The sequence below is a fragment of the Miniopterus schreibersii genome (assembly GCF_964146895.1).
Source record: "Miniopterus schreibersii genome assembly, chromosome: Y".
NCBI lineage: Eukaryota > Metazoa > Chordata > Mammalia > Chiroptera > Miniopteridae > Miniopterus > Miniopterus schreibersii.
Window position 1 is genome coordinate 9,346,456 of NC_138120.1, and position 20,415 is coordinate 9,366,870.

A 20,415-nucleotide genomic window follows, 5' to 3' on the forward strand; every position below is an offset into this window, starting at 1 on the left:
TCCTCGCACAGTACTTGAGATGATTAGACCACACTTCTATTACTGATGTTCTAGTAGGGCAAACAGGACTAGTCAGAAGAAGCCAGGGATCTCACTTTACGAACCCAAGAGGTAGGGGAACCCAAAGCTCTCCTTCTGCATTGCCACCGAGGCCCAACCTCAGTATCCTGTCATATCCTTCCAGGTCGCAGCATTTTTCTCCTAAATAACATTGTCGGGAATGCTGGAAAGGCATTCTCACGCTTATCCAATAGATGGCAGCTTTTCGTTTCAAATCATGTTATTGGGGATGTTGGCAATTCATTCTCATGCTTGTCAAAACATGGCAGCTTTTTTTTACAAATAAAGTTACTGAGCAGGCTGGCAATGCATATCCACACTTGTCCACGAGATGGCAGCATGACTTCACATGTCATTTCATTCGGGATGGTACCACTGCATTCCCTCGTTTCTCCACCAGGTGGCAGCACTTTTCCACCAAATGATTTCATTGGGCATGCACGGTAGGCATGCTCAGGTATGCCCAAGAGTTGTTTGCATTTACCTCAAAATGTCATTTCTTTCGTGATGCTGGAAATGGATTCTCATTCTTGAACAGTCACAGCATGCAGTTATGTCCGCACGTGCCAAAAGGCGGCTTCTAACAGAAAAATACAGTTTGCACATACTTCTACAAAGGGAATTTGGTTTAACTGTGAAATGAACGTAAAACCCCGGCCTGGTTCCCTGCTGTCTCCCTAAAGCGAGGGTATGGCAAACGCATCATCCTTTATAACTTATCACTGCAAATTCCGACCCTTGCACACAAGGCCTTTCCTTGAACTCCCTTATCACCCAAGGGAAAATGGTAAACTCTATTGGACTTTCACTGATTTCTTAATCCACCACAGTCTCTACCACACAGAAAGAATTTTGGCTTCTGATACCATCAGAAAACACAACTTAGCCACTTCTGCAATTGTAAAGGCCATGCATTCACGGGGCGGGTAATTCAGAGAGTCCATTGTCAAGGCAAACAATACATAAACAGGCACATTAGATGCTCTCGCTTTATCTTGCCATTTATTCCATGTGCTGCATATATCCATGGCTGAATGCCTTTCCACAGGGACATTCTGCACCTAATTTCTACGCAGGAAAAGAATCTTTGCTTGAAACACCTTTTAATCTGAAAAAGCTTCTCACGTGCACTACTTATATTGGAAGGTCCCTCCTATAGTTCTCACACGTTAAATACGTGCAGTTAACACAGCAAATCTGGTATCATCTCCTCTGAGGATAATCAAAAAGTATTTAAAAATCATGTCAAGCCCAAACCTGACAAAGTTGGAATCTCTTCCGTTTTCTCCAGCCATGCATTCAACAGTTCCCACCACAACTTGGTTGTGATGGGCAGTGTACCCAGGAAGGCCAGCGATACAATTCAGTAAATACATGGTGGTTGTGATGATCAATAGAGGGATGTGGTGGCACAGCAGCCTCAGCATTTTCATGAAGGAGGATACTGGAAAATTGTGGAGGGGGTTCTAGGAAGCACATCACAGAACTTCTCCTTAATGCATTGTAGGCAGGCCTGAGGGTGGTGTTGGTGACCTGAGGTGTGAGATCAGAGAAATAGGCCAAAGAATCTACTTTCATTCTGAGTGACAGAGGAAACAGACATGACCTCATCATCCTTCAGCCTCCCCCAAGTGAACATGATTGGCACTGCGGTGCTCAGAACTTCCAGCCTCATCCTCATACCGTGATGATGTCACAGGCTGTATTTCTCCCAGCTTCAGTGTGTTCATGTGAGAAAACAATGTCCCAGCTACCTGGCAATCCAGAGGCAAGTGAAGAGTTGGTCTCTGCTCACCTGTTATCATCTATGTCCCCTCTCCTGATGCCAACATACACTCATAGTTCTCACTGTTGATCTGGAAAGGAAAAATGGGCTCCACAGGAGAGGGCAGGCGTCTAAACCACAAACCCAAAAAGCAGGGGATCACACCAAGCTCTCTAATGGCATTTCCTGCAAGGACCCACCTAAGCAATCCTGTCAGATCCCGAAACATGGTGATCAGAGACGAAGTTGAAGAAGTGAATGCTGCTGTTCTGCCTGCAGTTGTAGGCCTGTCGTTCATACTGCAGGTACCACTGAATGTGAGTGGAATGGGTCACCCTGTATCCTGCAGCTTGAGGAGTGTGTGGAGAGGAACCTGTCACCTTCCAACTTGGACACACTTCTTGCCGCAGGCCATGCAGGGAGCCTCCTCTCTCCTGTGATGGTTATGAGAGGATCCTTCACAATCACAGTATCGTGGATGTAGGGGTTTTTGTGAAAGAGCAGCACAGTCTTGCAGCGATTGCTGCCATGCCAGGCTTCCTTCACCTGCAAAAGGATAGTGGATCCGGTTTAGGGTGATAACTTATTCCAGAACTCCCGCCTATTCCTTCCTGCAGGGATAGGATTTTTTCACAAGCTCTCTACCTCCCCAGCCGTGGTCTGCACAGCCTGACCTTCAGATTGATCATGTGGCTGAGCATGGTTTCATCTTGGTCACTGATAATGGCTGACAATTCCAGATTGTTGACAAATTGCAGCAGGTCAAAACGCCTGCACGCTGCAAGCTGAACATGAAACAGCTACAAAAAGGAGCAGATCCTTAAAGCAGCTTGGATTGCTCCCACCTCTCTAACCCCTAGCCCAGCTCCTTCACCATAAGATGCAAAAAGAGAGCACAGTGGTTCTTGTGGGCTCCATGTGTTTATACACACACGGGCACACTGTTTTCCTGACAGCCTTTGACCTCGCCTACATACTTGCCTGCTGAGTGCTTAACAGGATACCTTTATTTGTGGACATCACTCATTCCTGCCTCTCACTGACTTGGATATACAGAGGACTTGGACACGCAGCCCCCCTCGAGTGCAGCATTACCCCAAGAAGAACCTGAGTGACACAGAGCAGTGTGGAGGCAATGGCCCTTGTTCTGCGCATGAGTCTGATCTGGGACGGCGCTCCTGAAGCCCAGGGAGAGTTTTTGTGGTACTGGTGAGATAAAAGGGTGTCTCTGAGATTTTGGATCACACTGTTCTCACTATCCTGAGCTTCACTCCAATGTGTCTATTTGATTCTGAGCTACCGATCCCCACTAATACATTTCTCATGCACTAGGGCAGGCATATTGCGTTCCCTTCTGTAGAGTCAAGGATACACTATTGACTCAGCATCTGGCAATGCACTGAACGTTTGTGCTTTTCAGTTCTAAACAGGGCTGCCGCCGCTGCCAGGTACTGGGCTTGAGCCAGCAGAAGGATCTGCTCACTTGTAAGTTCACGGGCTACATTCCTAACTTAAGTGCCCGGAGCACATCCAGTGGGGACCAGGTGCACTTCCCACTGAGCCAATCCTCTTCGTGCTCCTGCTCGACTGGCTCTTCTTGTGGATGTTTTGTTTCTATCTGTGCCTGAGGCTCAACATCAACCACTACCTTCATGACTTTTATGGCGTCCTCTCACCCAGGACAAACTGCTCCCTGCCAATTAATTCCTCCTCAATCAATTCCTTCTCCTCTCCCTGCTCCACCCTGTCTGGCCCTTGTAGAAACTCATGATACATTTCCTCTGCCAAAGCATAACTTACCCACTTCTGCAACTGTAAGGCCCAGCCCTCCCAGGGACTGGTCGATCATTCCAAGGCAGCCAATCGTAAGGCTCAAACCAACACACAAACGACAGACAGACAGACAGACAGACAGACAGACACGGTACTTGCTCTTAATTTATCTTTCTAACTACATGCCATGCTCTGGATGTCTCCGCATCTCAATGCTTTCCCACAGGGACATTCTGCATCTATTTCCTGTGCAGGGAAACAATGTTTGCTTGAAAACACATATTTCGCTGAGAAAGCTTCTCATGTGCATGACTCTTCTATGAAGTAAAATGGACAGTCCCTCCTATTTATCTCACAGTGTGGGAGGTCCCCTGAACACAACAAACCTCCTATTGTCTCCTCTGACTATTACTAAAGAATACTGAATAATCCCCAATCTGTAAAATGGGTCACTGCCGCCAGTGGGATCTCTTAAGTTTCCACCAGCCCTGTGTTCAACATGTGCCGCCACAACCCGTTTATAACGGGCAGTGTTTTCAGGATGACCTGTGGAGGAATAAGGAGACACTTAAGGAAATATATGGTGGTTGTGATGATCAATAGAGGCAAGTGGTTCCAGAGCAGCCTCAGCCTTTGCATTCTCATGCTGAAACACCACGTGGCAGCATTTTCTCCTCAAATGGTATTATTGCAGATGCTCACTCTGAATTCTTACTTTTGTCCAGAGGCGGCAGAAAGTTTCTTACCAACGATTGTTCTGGGGATGCTGGCAATGCATTCTCACACTTTTCCACCAGGTGTCGGCATGATTTCACGAGTAATTTTATTGGGGATGCTGGAAAAGCATTCACAATTCCATTCAACAGGTGGAAACATTTTCAACAGGATGAATCCATTGGTGAACTCGTGGATGCATTCTCACGTTTACCCACCAGGTGGCAGTATTGTTCCAACTGAGGATCATATTTGGGATGCTTGTGGAGATGCAGAAGATGCATTTTCTCGTTTGTCCACCAGGTGGTGGCATTTTGACACCACGAGATTTTATTGGCTATGCTGACAATGGAAGCTAATGTGTGTCAAGCAGGCAGCAGAATTATTTTACCGCACGATTTCGCTGGAGATGCTTGCAATGGTTCTATATTTATCAGTTGGCGTCAATATTCCACTAGTGAATATCAGGAATGTTCTGGAAGTGCATTCTCACGCTTTTCCACCAGGTGGCAGAATTTCCCCACAAAGTACTTTTACTGAGGATGCTGGCAAGGCATTCCCACGTTGTTTTCTACAGCTGTCTGCATTTTCCCTCCACTGTCCCATTTTGGGGAAACTGGCAATGCATTTTGGCGCTGAAACATGAGATGGCAGCATTTTTCCACCAACGATTCTGTTTGAGATGCTGGCAATGCTTTCCCACGTTTGTCTTAACACGTTTGTGGAAGCATTTTTACTACCAAATTATATTATTGGGGGTGTTGAAAATTCAGTCTCAAGTTTGAAAAAGACTTGGCTACATTTTCCACAAATGTGATTATTTTGTGGATGTTGACAAGGCATTCTCATGTTTTAACAGCCATTGAACCTACTTTCCCAAAAATGATTCTATTGGGAATAGTGGCATGGCACTTTCACTTTTGTTCAATAGCTGGCAACACTTTCACCACAAAGTATCGTTTGGGGAATGCTGGAAGCACGTTCGTCCAACGTACTTCGTAGAAGTACTTTTCCACAAAATGATTTTATTGCGGATGCGGGCAATGCATTCTTCAGTCTCTCAAACAAGAGGCCACATTTTCCACCAAACGATTACTTTGGTTGTGCTGGCAATGCATTCCCACATCTGTCCACAAGGTGGCCACTTTTGTTTACCAAGGGATTTTCCTGAGAACGCTGGCAATGCATTCCCTTGCTCGAATACCAGGTGACAGCATTTTCTCCACAAGTGATCTTATTGGAGATGCTGTAACTGCATTTTCACATTTGTAGAAAGGTGACTGGTTTCTTATTTACAAATGATTGTTTTAAGGCTGCTGGCAATTCCTTCTGACACTCAAACACCAGGTGCAGTATTTTCCCACCAAATGATATTATTGAGGATCCTGGCACTGCATGCTCCTCCTTGGAGAACAAGTGGCAGCTATTTTCCACCATGTAACTTCACTGGGGCTTCTGGCGATGCATTTTCACTCTTGTCCAATAGGTGGAAGCATTTTCCCACAAGTGATTTCACTGGGGATGCTGGCAATGAACACTCACACAAGTCGACAAGATAAGGGCATTTTTCCCACAAGAGATTTTCATTGTGAATCTTGGCAATGTATTTTCAAATGTGTCCGCCATTTGGCAGCCAGCATCATCTCAGAAGGGATTTTCATGAGGATGCGGGCAACGCATTCTCACACTTGTCAAACATGTGGCGGCCTTTTTCCAACAACTGATATTATTGGGGCTGCTGGCAATGCATTGTGAAGCCTGTTTACAACAAGCCCGCATTTTTCCACCAAATGTTATTATTGCACATAAAGGCAATGGTTTCTCCCGCTTGTCCACCCGTCGGCACCTTGACATCACAAGTGATTTTGTTTGGTAAGCTGAGAATGCATTCTTACGTTTGTTCAGCCAGTTGCGGAATTTTTCCACCAAGCGACTTTATTGCTGCTGGCTGTACATTCTCACGTTTGTCCAACTATTCGCCGCAGTTTTCCCCTAAAGTGATATTGTGTGTGTGGGTGTGGATGTTGGTTTTGAATTCTCACACGTGGACATTGGCTATCAGAATTTTAGGCCCAAATCACTTTATTGTGATTCCAGAGCATGCGTTCTCACTCTTGTCCACCAGTTGGCACCTTGATCTCAGTAGGGGTTTCATTGGGGATTCTGGGAAATCATTCATACAGTCCTTTAGCACCTGGTGGCCTTTTTCTCAAAGAGTGATTTTGTTGGGGATGCAGTCAATGCATGCTTCACCTTGTCCACCAGGGGGCAGAATATTTCCACCAAGTTTTTTTCAAAGGGGATGCGTTTAATGCTCTCCCACTTACCTCCACAAGGTGGCAGCATTTTTAAAACAAATGCTTTTCTTGGGAATGCCGGGAATGCTCTCTCACATTTGTAAACAATGTCAGGTAATTTCTCATCAAACGTTTTTACGGGAGATGCCTGAAATACATTATCACCTTTTATTCAAAGGGGCAGCATTTTTTCAACCAAATAATTTTACAGGGGCTGGCAATGGATGCTCACGTTTGTCCCACACTTGGCAGCATTTGTCCCAGAGAAAGTTTTTTTGCGGGGATGCGTGGCAGCGTTTCGCCCCAAATGATTTAATTGAGGATGCCTGCAAGGCAGTCTCAGGTCTCTACATGAGGTCACAGTAGTTTTCAACCACATGATTGGATTGGGGATACTATCAGCGCATTCTCACCCTTTTGCATTTTGCCGACAGAGAGGTTTTGTGGTGATTCTGACAATACATTCTCAGACTTATCTGAGAATTGGCAGTATTTCCGTACAAATGACCTTACTGGGGATGCTGGCAATGTATTCTCACGATTGTCCACGGAGGACAGCATTTTCAATCAAATAATTTTATGGGAGATGCTACGCAGCCATTCTTGCACTTGTCAACCAGAAGGCAGGTTTTCCACAGTATGATTTTATTGGGCATGCTGGCACTGCATTCGTAATCTTTTTCATAGGTGGCAAAACTTTCCCAAAAACTTATTATTTGCGGGATACTGGCAATGAATTGTCATTCTCAAGCATCCGTTGGCAGCATTTTTTAGCTAATGATTTTGTTGGGGATGCTCCCCGTGCGTTTTCCTATTTGTCGACCAGTGCACCTGGTGCCCGCTGGAGGTGCTCCAGGCACATAAGTTAGAGATGGAGAATATGGACTTGCAAGGAAGCAGAGCCTAACGGAAAATCTTGATAATGCATTGCCAGATTTCTCAGTAAAATCCCTGTGAGAGCTCAGTTCCGTATTATGTTCGAACGTTGGAAGCAAATGCCAGGATCCCCAATAAAATTGTTTGGGTCAAAGATGCCGCTTCCATGTGGGCAAGCGTAAGACTGCCTTGACGTTATTCCCAATAAAATCATTCTAGGAACAGTGCTGCCTCTTAATGGATAATCTTGAGAATGCATTTTCAGCATCTACAAAATAATCACCAGAGTGAACATATAGGCCATCGGCTGGACAAATGTAAGAATGCCTTCTGAGCCTACCAAATAAACTTGCATAAATGTCCAGTGTTGGGTCCTAAAAAATGATGGATTTCTAAGTATCCTCCCTGTAGGGAGTCGGTCACACATTAGGAACAGGCAACCAGGTGGGAGACTTCACAGTTGAACCAAAGTCCCTCTCTAGAAGTATGACTGCACAGTGTTTTGCTGAGAGAATCAGTCTCTGAGGCCGAAGATCCCAAGCGACATTTAGCAAGGGGTGGAATAAGGTGCACAGATACCTGTGGCGAATTGAGTCAAGGCGTGTGGGAAGTCAGAAGTGTATTAGGTTCATTTGGGCAAGAATCCCCTGCTGGAAGAGTAAATGAGCAGAGGGACAATAAGAAGGAGAGTGTGCCACAGCCCTCACACACAAGCACACACAAGCACACACACACACATGCACACACACAGAGGCAAAGGCATGGACATGAATTTGTGTTGGGCAATCTCTGGACTATGATGTCCACAGTCAGTACACCTTGCCCGTTTTTGACACTTTTTACGTTTCCTCAAATGGACATGGCCTCCTGTGAATATGATTGTTTATTGACTTTGTTCCTTCAGACCAAGCCCTTGTGCAACCAACTAATCCTTAAGCAATATCAAGTCATCCTTGCTACTCGTCACTGAAACCCAAGGAGTGGATGAGAGAAAGTCAGAATGAGAGAACGACCAAAAGAGCAAAAGCAATGGAAACAAATAAAAAGTTACTAATCTAAAAGGAGTCAGACTGAGACCTTATCTTGGCGGTAATAATCCTGATGATCCAACTCTACCAGAATGTAGGCTACAGTCCTCTCCAGCCACAGTTCTTCCCTTTGACTCTCACTTCAGTCTCAGATATCCCTTATACTGGAATAGCCTCTACTGCCCGGGCATTTCTCCCTGTGGATATTACCAGGGGTCCCTGTGGATGTGTGGGAAGTGTTAAAGAAAACGAATTCTGAAGTGGGAAACGTGAGTTGCCTTAGGAAAGAGCCCACTAGACACCGAACCAAAGGAAACCTAAAGATGCTAAGGCAAAATAGGACTTCCTCAGGAATGTTTCTCTACAGGTACAAGGCCCATACACTGAGGCTCACAGTGAGGGGCGGGGCTGAATACGATGATGCCTGCTGTAGTCTCACAGTTTGGAAGAAATGTTTCAGAAGCCCAACAGCAAAGGGGAGCGAGTGGGGTGCCCAGGAGCCTTTTCCACGCTACGTGACCACATCCCAAGCCCCTGTCTGTAGGCTCAGTGAGACCACACTGAGCACAGCAAGAACCCATATCCGGACCTGAAGTGTCTGTCTTTACTGTATGGCTTATTCTTGACCCTTTGGTCAAATATTAATTGACCATGATGGCATGGGTCAATTTCAGGATTCTGTACTTTTCCATTGATCTATGTGCCTGTTCCTGTGCCAGAAGCAGGTTGTTCTGATCACAGTGGCTTTGCCCTACAGCAGGATATTCAGTAATGTGATCCTACAACTCTGTTCTTTCTCAAGAATACTGTGGGTGCACGGGGTCTTTTTTGGTTTCCTATAAATTTTCGAAACATTTTTTCCAGCTCTGTGAAACACACTGTTGGGATTGATGACAATTGTGTTGAATTTATAGATTGTTTTGGGTAGCATGGATATTTTGATAATGTTAATTCTTTCAGTCTATAATTCTTTCACTCCTTTGTATCTTCCTCTATTTCTTTTTTCAATGTCCTGTTTCTGAATACAAGTCTTTTACATCCTTCTTTGACTTTACTCCTAGGTGTCTTATTTTTTCAGTTGCAATGGTAAATGGTATAGTCTTTTCTAAGAGTTCATAATCGGTGTAAAAAAAATGCCATCAATGTGTTGATGTTAATTTTGCTTCCAGCTTCCTTGCCAAATTCATTAATTATATCCACAAGTACTCGGTGGACTCTTTAGTTTTTTATGTACAATATCATGTCATCTGCAAGTAATGACAGTTAACCTTCTCTCTTCCGATACGGATGCCTTTTATGTTCTCTTTTTGTCTGCTCGCTGTGGCTAGGACTTCCAGTAGTATGCTGAGCAGTAGTGGTGAAAGGGGCAACCGTGTCTTATTCCTCTTCTTAGGGGATATGGTTTTAGCCTTTGCACGTTGAGTATGATTTTGGCCCCAGGTATGTTGTATATGGCCTTTATTATGTTGAGATATATTCCCTCTATTTCCACTTTGCTCCCAGTTTTTTCCAAAATGGGTGCTGGATTTTCTAGAATATTTTCTCTGTATCTATTGATATGATCATAAGATTTTTGTCCTTCATTTTGTTTAGCTCTCACATTTCTTGATTTGCGAATATTATACCAGCGCTGCGTCTCCAGAATAAATCACACTTGGTCATGGTGTATGATCTTATTTAATGTATTGCTGGATAAAATTTGGTAATATATTTTCTGAGGATTTTGGCACCTATGTTCATGAGGGACGTTGGTCTGTGAAATTCTTTATTTGCAGGATCTTCATCTGGTTTTGGGATTATTATAATACTGGTCTCATAAAAATATCTCCCTCCTCTGGAATTTTCTAAAATATTTTGAGGAGAGTGGGTTTTAATTCTTCTTTAAATGTTTAGGTAAGCTCGCATGTAAATCCATCTGGCCCCAGACACTTGTTTGCTGGAAGTTTTTTTCTTATTACTTCTTCAATTGCATCCATTTTTACTGGCCCTCCAGGTTTTCTGATTCTTTCCGATTGAGTTTTAGCAGATTGTAGTTTTGAGGAATGTGTCCATTTTACGCAGCTTCCCCACTTTATTGTTGTGCATAGTGTTTTCTTAGTATTCTTTCTGTTTCTGTCATGTCAGTTGTTATATCGCCTCTTTCACATCTGATTTTGTTTTCTTGGGTCCTCACCGTTTGTTTTTTGGTGCGTCTGGCTAAAGACTCATCGATCTTATTTCTGTCAGAAAACTAGTTCTTACTTTCATTGATATTTTGTACTGTGTTTTTGGTCTCTGTGTCGTTCATTTCTGTTCTGATCTTCACTATTTTCTTTCTTCTACATCTCCTCGAAATGTTCAGGTCCTCTTCCCTTTTTAATATTGGGTTGTTGTTTTTGTTTTGTTACTTACATAAGAAATAAAAATGACTTTACATTCTGAATTCTGTGTTTTATTTTAATCTCTGATAGCAGATTTATGCCCCTTCAGAAATTGATGTAGAATATACGTCATCTAAAACTAAACATTTTAAACTATACGCTCCAGTGGTTTTAAAATTGGAATAATGTAGAACTGTTACAGCATAACAAGAAGCTAGAAAAATTCCAGGACAAGTTGAAAGGGAAACTGAGATAGATTTTTAGACAGCAGTTTGAGTTAAGCCTATCTTCCCTAAGCCAAAGGCACTGGAGAATAAATAGTTTGTATTAGATGGGAAAGATGCAGAAACCCAGGTGTAGAGACTAGGGCACAGGAAACCACCTGGACAGGAACCCCCAGAGGCCTACAAGGGACAAAGACTGGGAAAACAAGAACTTTGTCCCCAGGTAATCTATTCTCCCAGAGCATGTCATGGGTCATGCGGTGGAGACCCCCTAAGCATTCCTCCCTAAAGATACCTTTTAAGTCTCAGTTGTATTTCAGCTCCAGGCCCATAAAAGCATTAAGACAAGACAAGTGGCATTGGAGTGGACTCAGGACCAGACACATTGACAAATGAGGCCCTTCCTGGCATGGACTAATCAGTGGCGACCAGCACCCTGAAAGGGCACCCCTGGAAAGCTGATGAATATTCTCTTGAGAACTCCCCTTAAGCCTCCCATAAGATTTTCCACCTGCAAGGGAGATAAATATGCTCAGGACAAAGGACCAAGTGTGAGCTCCCCTACACCACAGGAAAGCGTGACAGCGCCAGTTTCCTCCTTCCTTCTGCGGGGGCCCCATGGTGCTTTCAACCAGGGGAGCAATGGGCAGTGGCAGCTCATCCCAGGCTTGTCTTCTGAAACTGTCTGAAAGGTCTTGGAAATGTGTCCAAGGCCCCCTTTTCTCTGACTTCCCAGTGAGCAAAGGCAGCCCAGCCTAGGCTATCCTGTTACTTCATCTATGCACCTGCCTTGGTTCACCAGCCTAAGTACATTTTTATTACAGCCATTAAAGCTTTGGGTTTTTTTCTTCATTTTTTTCTCTTGATTGAAATCTTTCCTTCAAGATGACAAGAGCTGAGGCCTTCTGCCTGTATCCCCTGTAACACAACCGTCATCTTTTCACTTCTGAAACCTTAATGTCAACATAAAAGAAAGCCTCATCCCATTTAAAGAGTATACCCAATTCTACTCTGGACTATTTCCTCATTTACACTGATGTCTTTCCCATCTCCATGGCTATGCTATTGCTATTGTCGTTGTTGTTAACCCTCACTAGAGGATATTTTTTTCATTGACTTCCAGAGAGAGTGGCATGGAAGAAGGGGTAGAGAGAGAGAGGTGCCTCAGTGTTAGAGACACAGACATTGGTTGCTTTTCTAATTCGCTGCACACCTGGGATGAGGAATGAATCTACAACCTAGGTATGTGCCCTCAACTGGGAATCAAACCTGAGACCCTTCAGTGTGCAGGCCGACACTATACCACTGAGCCCCGCTGCCCAGGGTAGATATGCCTTTTTAAATATGAAGTTTGTAGGTATATTTAACTTGAAATTGGTAGAGGTTTTAAAATGATTTCTTTATTTTTACTCATGTTTTCATTGGTGATTTGCCACTATTATATTACTGGCATTAATTTTGCAACAGTTTGTATGTAGCAGGGAGGAAACACTTTTAGATCAGGGTCCAAATAGAGTAGCGTATACGAACTTTTTTTGTTAAAAGCTTTTATAGCAATGAGAACCAGAAAAATTTCTACTAAACTATCTAACACTACAACTGAAAGATTTAGAAAGAGAACAGAAACCACGAAAAGGCCCAGAGGAAGTAAAAGGAAGAAAATAATAAAGAACCAGAGCCTAAATAAATAACGTAGAGACTAAAAAATTAAAAAAGGTCAATGCAACCAAGAGCTTGTCTTTGAATAGACAATCAGTGTGATGAACTTTTAACCCAACTCACCAAAAACCAAAGACAGAGGTCAAAAATAAATAAATTGAGGAACAAAAGAAGTGAAGTAACAACTGATACCACTGAAATACAAAGGGTTGTAAGCAAATACCCTGAACAACTATATGCCAACAACCTGGATGAAATAGACAAATTTCTGGAAATACACAACCTTCCAATACTCAGTGAGGAAGAATCAGGCATGCTGAACACGTTGATAAAAACTGGTGAAATTGGAACAATGATTTTTTTAAAAATGCCCAAGAAAAAAAGCGCCAGGCCCAGACAGTTTCAGAGGGGAGTTTTATCAAACATTCAAAAAATAATTCAAATTGTTCCAAAAAGTCCGAGAGGAACAAACACTCCCAAGCTCTTTTTAGGCAGCCTGAATAATCCCAACTACAAATCCAGGTAAAGACCTTGCAAAGAAAGAATTACAGGCCAATATCCGTGATAAACAAAGATGCTAAAATCTTCAAACAAATATTAGCAAATTGGATCAAGCAATATGTTAAACAGATCACACCCCATGACCAAGTGGGGTTTATTCCAGGGATGCAGGTTTGGTACAGTATTCACAAATCTATAAATGTGATGCCTCACAGGAACCATTTGACAAACAAAAATCTCATGATCATCTCAGTATGTGCAGAAAGAGCAACAAAACCCAGCGCCCATTTTTGAGAAAAACTCTCAGCACAGTGGGAATAGAGGGATCATGCCTAAACACATTAAAGTCCTTATAGGACAAACCTTCAGTCAACTTCATACTCAATGGGCAAAAACTAAAACATATCCCCTAATAAGAGGAACAAGACAGGGACGTCCACTTTCACCATCTTTTATTCAACAGAGTGTTGGAAGTCCTTGCCACAGCGATCAGACAAGGAGAAAACATAAAAGGCATCCAAATTGGAAAGGAGAAATAAAACTGTCACTGTTTGCAGATGACCTGATATTGTATGCTGAGAACACTAAAGAGGTCACCAAAAGACTTCTAGATTTAATAATAAAGGAACCCAGCTATGCAGCAGGATGGAAAATTAATGCCCAGAAGTAAATGGCATTTTTAAACAACATTCATGATCTCTCAGAAAGAGAAACTAAAACAAACAAACAAACAAACAAAAACACATTTAACGTGCAACAATAAAATTAAGATACTTAGGAATTAACTTAACCAAAGGGGTGAAAGACGTGTACTTGCAAAACAAATATGTTCAAAAAAGAGATAGAGGAAGATATAAACAAGTGTAAGAATATACCATGCTAATGGATTGCTAGAATCAACCTCATTCAGATGTCCGTACTCCCCAAAGCAATCTATAGATTCAAACTATTCATAAAATACCAATGTCCGATATCACAGACCTAGAAGAAGTAGTGCAAAAATTTAAAGGACACAAAAAGGACAGGACCCCAAATCGCTGCAGCAATTTTGGGAGGAAGAAAAAAGTGGAAGGAATCAAAATAATACATATCAAGATATAGTAAAGCCATTTTAATCGAAACAGAATGGAACTGGCAGAAGAACAGACTTAATGACATAAATGGAACTGAACAGAGAACCCAGGAATTGACCCAACTCATTACACTCAATTGAGATTTTACAAAGGAGGCAGAGCATACAGTGGAGTAAAGGAAGTCTCTTCAATAAATGGTGTTGGGAAAATTGGACAGGAACTTTCAAAATAATGCAACTAGACCACTATCTTGCACCGCACACAAGGATCAACTCCAACTGGATAAAAAACTTAAAGGTAAAACATGAAACCATTAAAAATCCTAGAAGGAAATGGAGGCAGCATGATCTCAGACATCTCTCATTGCAATATGCTCACCAATACACTGCCTAGGGCAATGGAAGCAAAGGAGAAAATAAACAAATGGGACTACAGCAAAATAAAAAGATTCTGCACAAAGATACCATCAACAAAATGCAAAGGGAACTCATTATATGGGAGAACATATTTGCCGATGATACATCTGATAAAGGGTTACTACCCCTAATATTTTAAGAAACACACCTTCACAAGAGGAAGACAAACGATCCAATTAAAAAACGAGCAAAGACCTAAGTAGACACTTCTCCAAAGAGCGCATAAACATGTCCAAGAGACATATGAAAACTGCTCAGTGTCACTAATCACCAGAGAGATGAAAATTAAAACAATAATGGGGTATCACCTGAGGTCTTCCAGAATGGCTATGTTTTCAATAAGTCAATAAACAGAAAGTGCCTGTGAGGGTGTGCAGAAAAGCTCACCCTAGTATACTGCTGGTGGGAATGCAGACTCATGCAGCCTGTATGGAAAACATTATGACATAGGAGGTTTTCTCAAAAATTGAAATACAGAACTGCCATTGAACCCAGTGGCCCCACTGCTTGGAATATGTCCTACGAAACCAGGAACATCGATCAGGAAGAATATATAAAACCCTCTTCAGAGCAGCACAATTTACAATAGCTCACAGGAATGGGTACATGAATCTGCTTTGATTCTGAGTGACGGTAGACATGCACACTCCTGCATCTTCCTTCAGCTTCCTGCCTGAACATGATGCCACACTGCAGTTCTTCAGACTTTCTGTCTCTTCCCAATGCCGCAGTGGCCTGGCGTCATAGGCTATCCTTCCGAGCCTCAGGGTGTTCATGTGAGAGAAAAATGTCCCAGCTACCTGACAACCCAAGGGGGAGCCCCACTGGCATCTCCTCACATGTCCTCTAAGTGCCTTCTCCTGGTTCCAACATCCTCAAGTAGTCCTTACTGATTTTCTGGCAGAGCAAAATGTGATCGTCCAGAGACAGCAGGGATCTGACTAAAAATCCAAAAGCAGGGGAACACACCAAGCTCTCTTAGGGCATTGCAAGCAAGCCTCCACCTCAGCAATCCTGTCAGACCCTGCCACGCTGTGGGCAGAGAACTAGTTGAAGTAGTTAAAGCTGCTGTTCTGGTACCTGGAGCTGTTGGCCCATCGTTCATAATGCTGGCACCACTGAATGCAAGAGGCATAGGATGCACTGTATCCTGCAGCATGAGGAGTGTGTGGAGAAGGGCACATCACCTTTCAAGTTCTATGCACTTCCTGCTGCTGCCCATAGAGAGAGCCTGCTCCCGCCTGTGATGGTAATGAGATACTCCTTCACAGTGGCAGTACTGCATTAGTATGATTTGCTACAAAAGGACAGTTAACCTTGCCATCATCCCTGGCATGTCTGGCTCCCTCCACCTGCAGAAGGAATGTGGGTGGGGGTTAGGGACATCTCACTCCTGGACACCCAAGTGTCCCTGCTTACATGGACAGGTTATATTCTCAAGGCCCCTCCCTTTCCAGCACCAGTACCTGCAACATCACCTTCACATTGATCGTGTGGCTATGAAAGAACTAAAACATGGAGATCTACAAAACAGCCTGGCTTGGCCTGAACCACCTATCTTCTGGCCCCATTCCTTCTGCATAAGAGGCACAGAGGAACACAGAGGTTCCTGGGGTTACAGGTGCCTGCACCCATGCGGTCACACTGATTCCTCACAGGCTTTGATATCCCCACACCCTTGCCTGCACACGGCTTCACAGGATACCCTGATTCACGCACGTCACATGTTCCTGCCTCTGATGGAGGACTTGGGCATGCCCACACCATTTTGGGCTACTAAAACAGCTCTTCCAAACTGTGACTGGACAGAGGGCATCACGCTACTCAGCCCCGCCCCTCACTGTCAGCCTCAGTGTATGGGCCTCAGAACTGTGGTGAAACATTCCTGAGGAAGCTCTATGTTACCCGAGCATTTGCAGCTTTCCCAGGGTTTGGTGTCTGGGGGGCTCTTGCTTACGGCTACTCACGTTTCCCACTTCAGAATCCATTTTCTCTACCGCTTTCCCACAGATCCACAGTGACCCCTAGTAATATCCACAGGGAGAAATGCCCGGGACATTACAGGCTGCCCAGTCTGTGGGATATCTGAGGCTGAAGTGACAGGCAAAGGGAAGAACTGTGGCTGGAGAGGACTGTAGCCTACATTCTGGTAGAGTTGGGTGATCAGGATAACTTCGGCCAAGATACGGTCTCAATCTGACTCCTTTTACATCAGTTCTCTTGTTTTTGTTTCCATTACTCTTGCTCTTTCTGTCTTTTCCTCATTCTGACTCTTTCTTCCATCTACCCATTGGGTTTCAGTGACCCGTAGAAAGAATGACTTGATGCTGCCTAAGAGTTTCTTCATTGCAGGAGAAAGGCTCGGTCTGAAGGAACAAAGTAAATAAACAATCATATTCACACGAGGCCATTGTTATGTGAGGAAATGTAATACCGTCAAAAATGCACAAGATGTACTGGCTGTGGACACCATGGTCCAGAGATTGCCCAACACAACTTCACGTACATGCCTGTGCCTCTGTGTGTGTTGTGTGTGAGGGCTATAGAACACTCTGCATCTTATTGTCCCTCTGGTCATTTACCCTTCCAGCTGGGGATTCGACCCCAAGTGAACCTAATATCCAGACTGACTGCTCACATGCCTTTGCTCTCTTCCCCACAACTCCTACATGCAATTTATACTCCCACTGGCTAAGTGTGGTTCTGAATCCTGGGCTCAGAGGATGATTCTCGCAGCAAATACAGTGCTCTCATACTTCTAGGGAGGGCTTCTGCTTCAAGTGTGAAATGCACTGGGAAGCCTCCCACCGCGTTGCCTGCTGTCAATGTGTGAGCTGACCTCCGACAGAAAGGAACCTGGAAATCCATCATCCTTTCGGAGCTCGCAGTGGACATTCAGGCCCTTGCTCCCAAATCCCTTTCCTTGAGCTACCTTATGTCCCTGGGTCCATTAGTATCACCCACTTCAATGGACTTACTCTTAGTTCTCCCTCCTCCCCAGCCTCCAGCACACAGAAAGAATTCTGTCTTCTCATACTGTCCTAAAGCATAACAACTTAACCGCCACTGCCACTGCACAGGCCCAGCCCTCACAGGCAATGGTCATTCACAGGCAGCCAGTTGTAATGCCCCAAACTAGGGACAAACACCACAGAGACAGACGCTATTGATGCTCTTGATTTATGTGTTCCAAGAACACACGACAAACAGACAAACAGAGCTGATGCTCCTGCTTTAACTTTCCATTTCATACCATGCTCCCGATCTCTCTGTGACTGAATACCTGGTCACACAGACATTCTGCTCCATTGTCCTGTGCAGGAACATAATGTCTGCTTGAAAACACATACTCATGTCAAAACCTTCTTATGTGCACTTCTCTATTTGAAGGAAAATGGATGGTCCCTCCTATTTAACTCACACTGTGGGAGATACCCTAACACAATAATTGACTATCATCTCCTAGCAAAATTCCTAAAGAGTATAGTATAATTATTGGTGGCCCTAACATGAAGAGTCGGTCATTGCTGAAATTAGGATCTCTTAAATTTCCTGCTGCCTTGTGTTGGATGCATCACACCACACCACCTTTTTAATGAGCAATGACCTCAGGATCACCCAGTTAGGAATTTGGACACACCTAAGGAAATATTTGATGGTTGCAATGATCCATAAAAGGAAGTGGTGGCACAGCAGCCTCAGCCTTTGTATGAAAAGACTCCTGGACAAGTGTGGGAAGGGTCAGAGGAAGGACATCATGGGAGCCTCCATTTAAGGAATAGTAGACGGGCCTAAGGGTGAGGGAGGTGGCCTGGAGCGAGAGTTCAGAGGAGTGGGTCAATGAATCTGCTTTGATGCTGAATGATTTTGCACATGCACACTTCCTCATTTTACATCAGGTGTCCCTGTCTGAATATAATTCCCACTGCAGTGCTACATACTTCCTTTCTCAACCTGATTCTCTGAGGACCTGACATAACAGGCTCTACTCCTCCCAGTATCAGGGCGTCCATGAGAGAAAGCAATGACCCAGCTACCTAGCAAACTAGGGGCGAGTGTCCAGGAACAGTCCCCCTCACCTGTACTCCTCTACCTTCACTCTCCTGGGGCCAAGCTCCTCGCACAGTACTTGAGATGATTAGACCACACTTCTATTACTGATGTTCTAGTAGGGCAAACAGGACTAGTCAGAAGAAGCCAGGGATCTCACTTTACGAACCCAAGAGGTAGGGGAACCCAAAGCTCTCCTTCTGCATTGCCACCGAGGCCCAACCTCAGTATCCTGTCATATCCTTCCAGGTCGCAGCATTTTTCTCCTAAATAACATTGTCGGGAATGCTGGAAAGGCATTCTCACGCTTATCCAATAGATGGCAGCTTTTCGTTTCAAATCATGTTATTGGGGATGTTGGCAATTCATTCTCATGCTTGTCAAAACATGGCAGCTTTTTTTTACAAATAAAGTTACTGAGCAGGCTGGCAATGCATATCCACACTTGTCCACGAGATGGCAGCATGACTTCACATGTCATTTCATTCGGGATGGTACCACTGCATTCCCTCGTTTCTCCACCAGGTGGCAGCACTTTTCCACCAAATGATTTCATTGGGCATGCACGGTAGGCATGCTCAGGTATGCCCAAGAGTTGTTTGCATTTACCTCAAAATGTCATTTCTTTCGTGATGCTGGAAATGGATTCTCATTCTTGAACAGTCACAGCATGCAGTTATGTCCGCACGTGCCAAAAGGCGGCTTCTAACAGAAAAATACAGTTTGCACATACTTCTACAAAGGGAATTTGGTTTAACTGTGAAATGAACGTAAAACCCCGGCCTGGTTCCCTGCTGTCTCCCTAAAGCGAGGGTATGGCAAACGCATCATCCTTTATAACTTATCACTGCAAATTCCGACCCTTGCACACAAGGCCTTTCCTTGAACTCCCTTATCACCCAAGGGAAAATGGTAAACTCTATTGGACTTTCACTGATTTCTTAATCCACCACAGTCTCTACCACACAGAAAGAATTTTGGCTTCTGATACCATCAGAAAACACAACTTAGCCACTTCTGCAATTGTAAAGGCCATGCATTCACGGGGCGGGTAATTCAGAGAGTCCATTGTCAAGGCAAACAATACATAAACAGGCACATTAGATGCTCTCGCTTTATCTTGCCATTTATTCCATGTGCTGCATATATCCATGGCTGAATGCCTTTCCACAGGGACATTCTGCACCTAATTTCTACGCAGGAAAAGAATCTTTGCTTGAAACACCTTTTAATCTGAAAAAGCTTCTCACGTGCACTACTTATATTGGAAGGTCCCTCCTATAGTTCTCACACGTTAAATACGTGCAGTTAACACAGCAAATCTGGTATCATCTCCTCTGAGGATAATCAAAAAGTATTTAAAAATCATGTCAAGCCCAAACCTGACAAAGTTGGAATCTCTTCCGTTTTCTCCAGCCATGCATTCAACAGTTCCCACCACAACTTGGTTGTGATGGGCAGTGTACCCAGGAAGGCCAGCGATACAATTCAGTAAATACATGGTGGTTGTGATGATCAATAGAGGGATGTGGTGGCACAGCAGCCTCAGCATTTTCATGAAGGAGGATACTGGAAAATTGTGGAGGGGGTTCTAGGAAGCACATCACAGAACTTCTCCT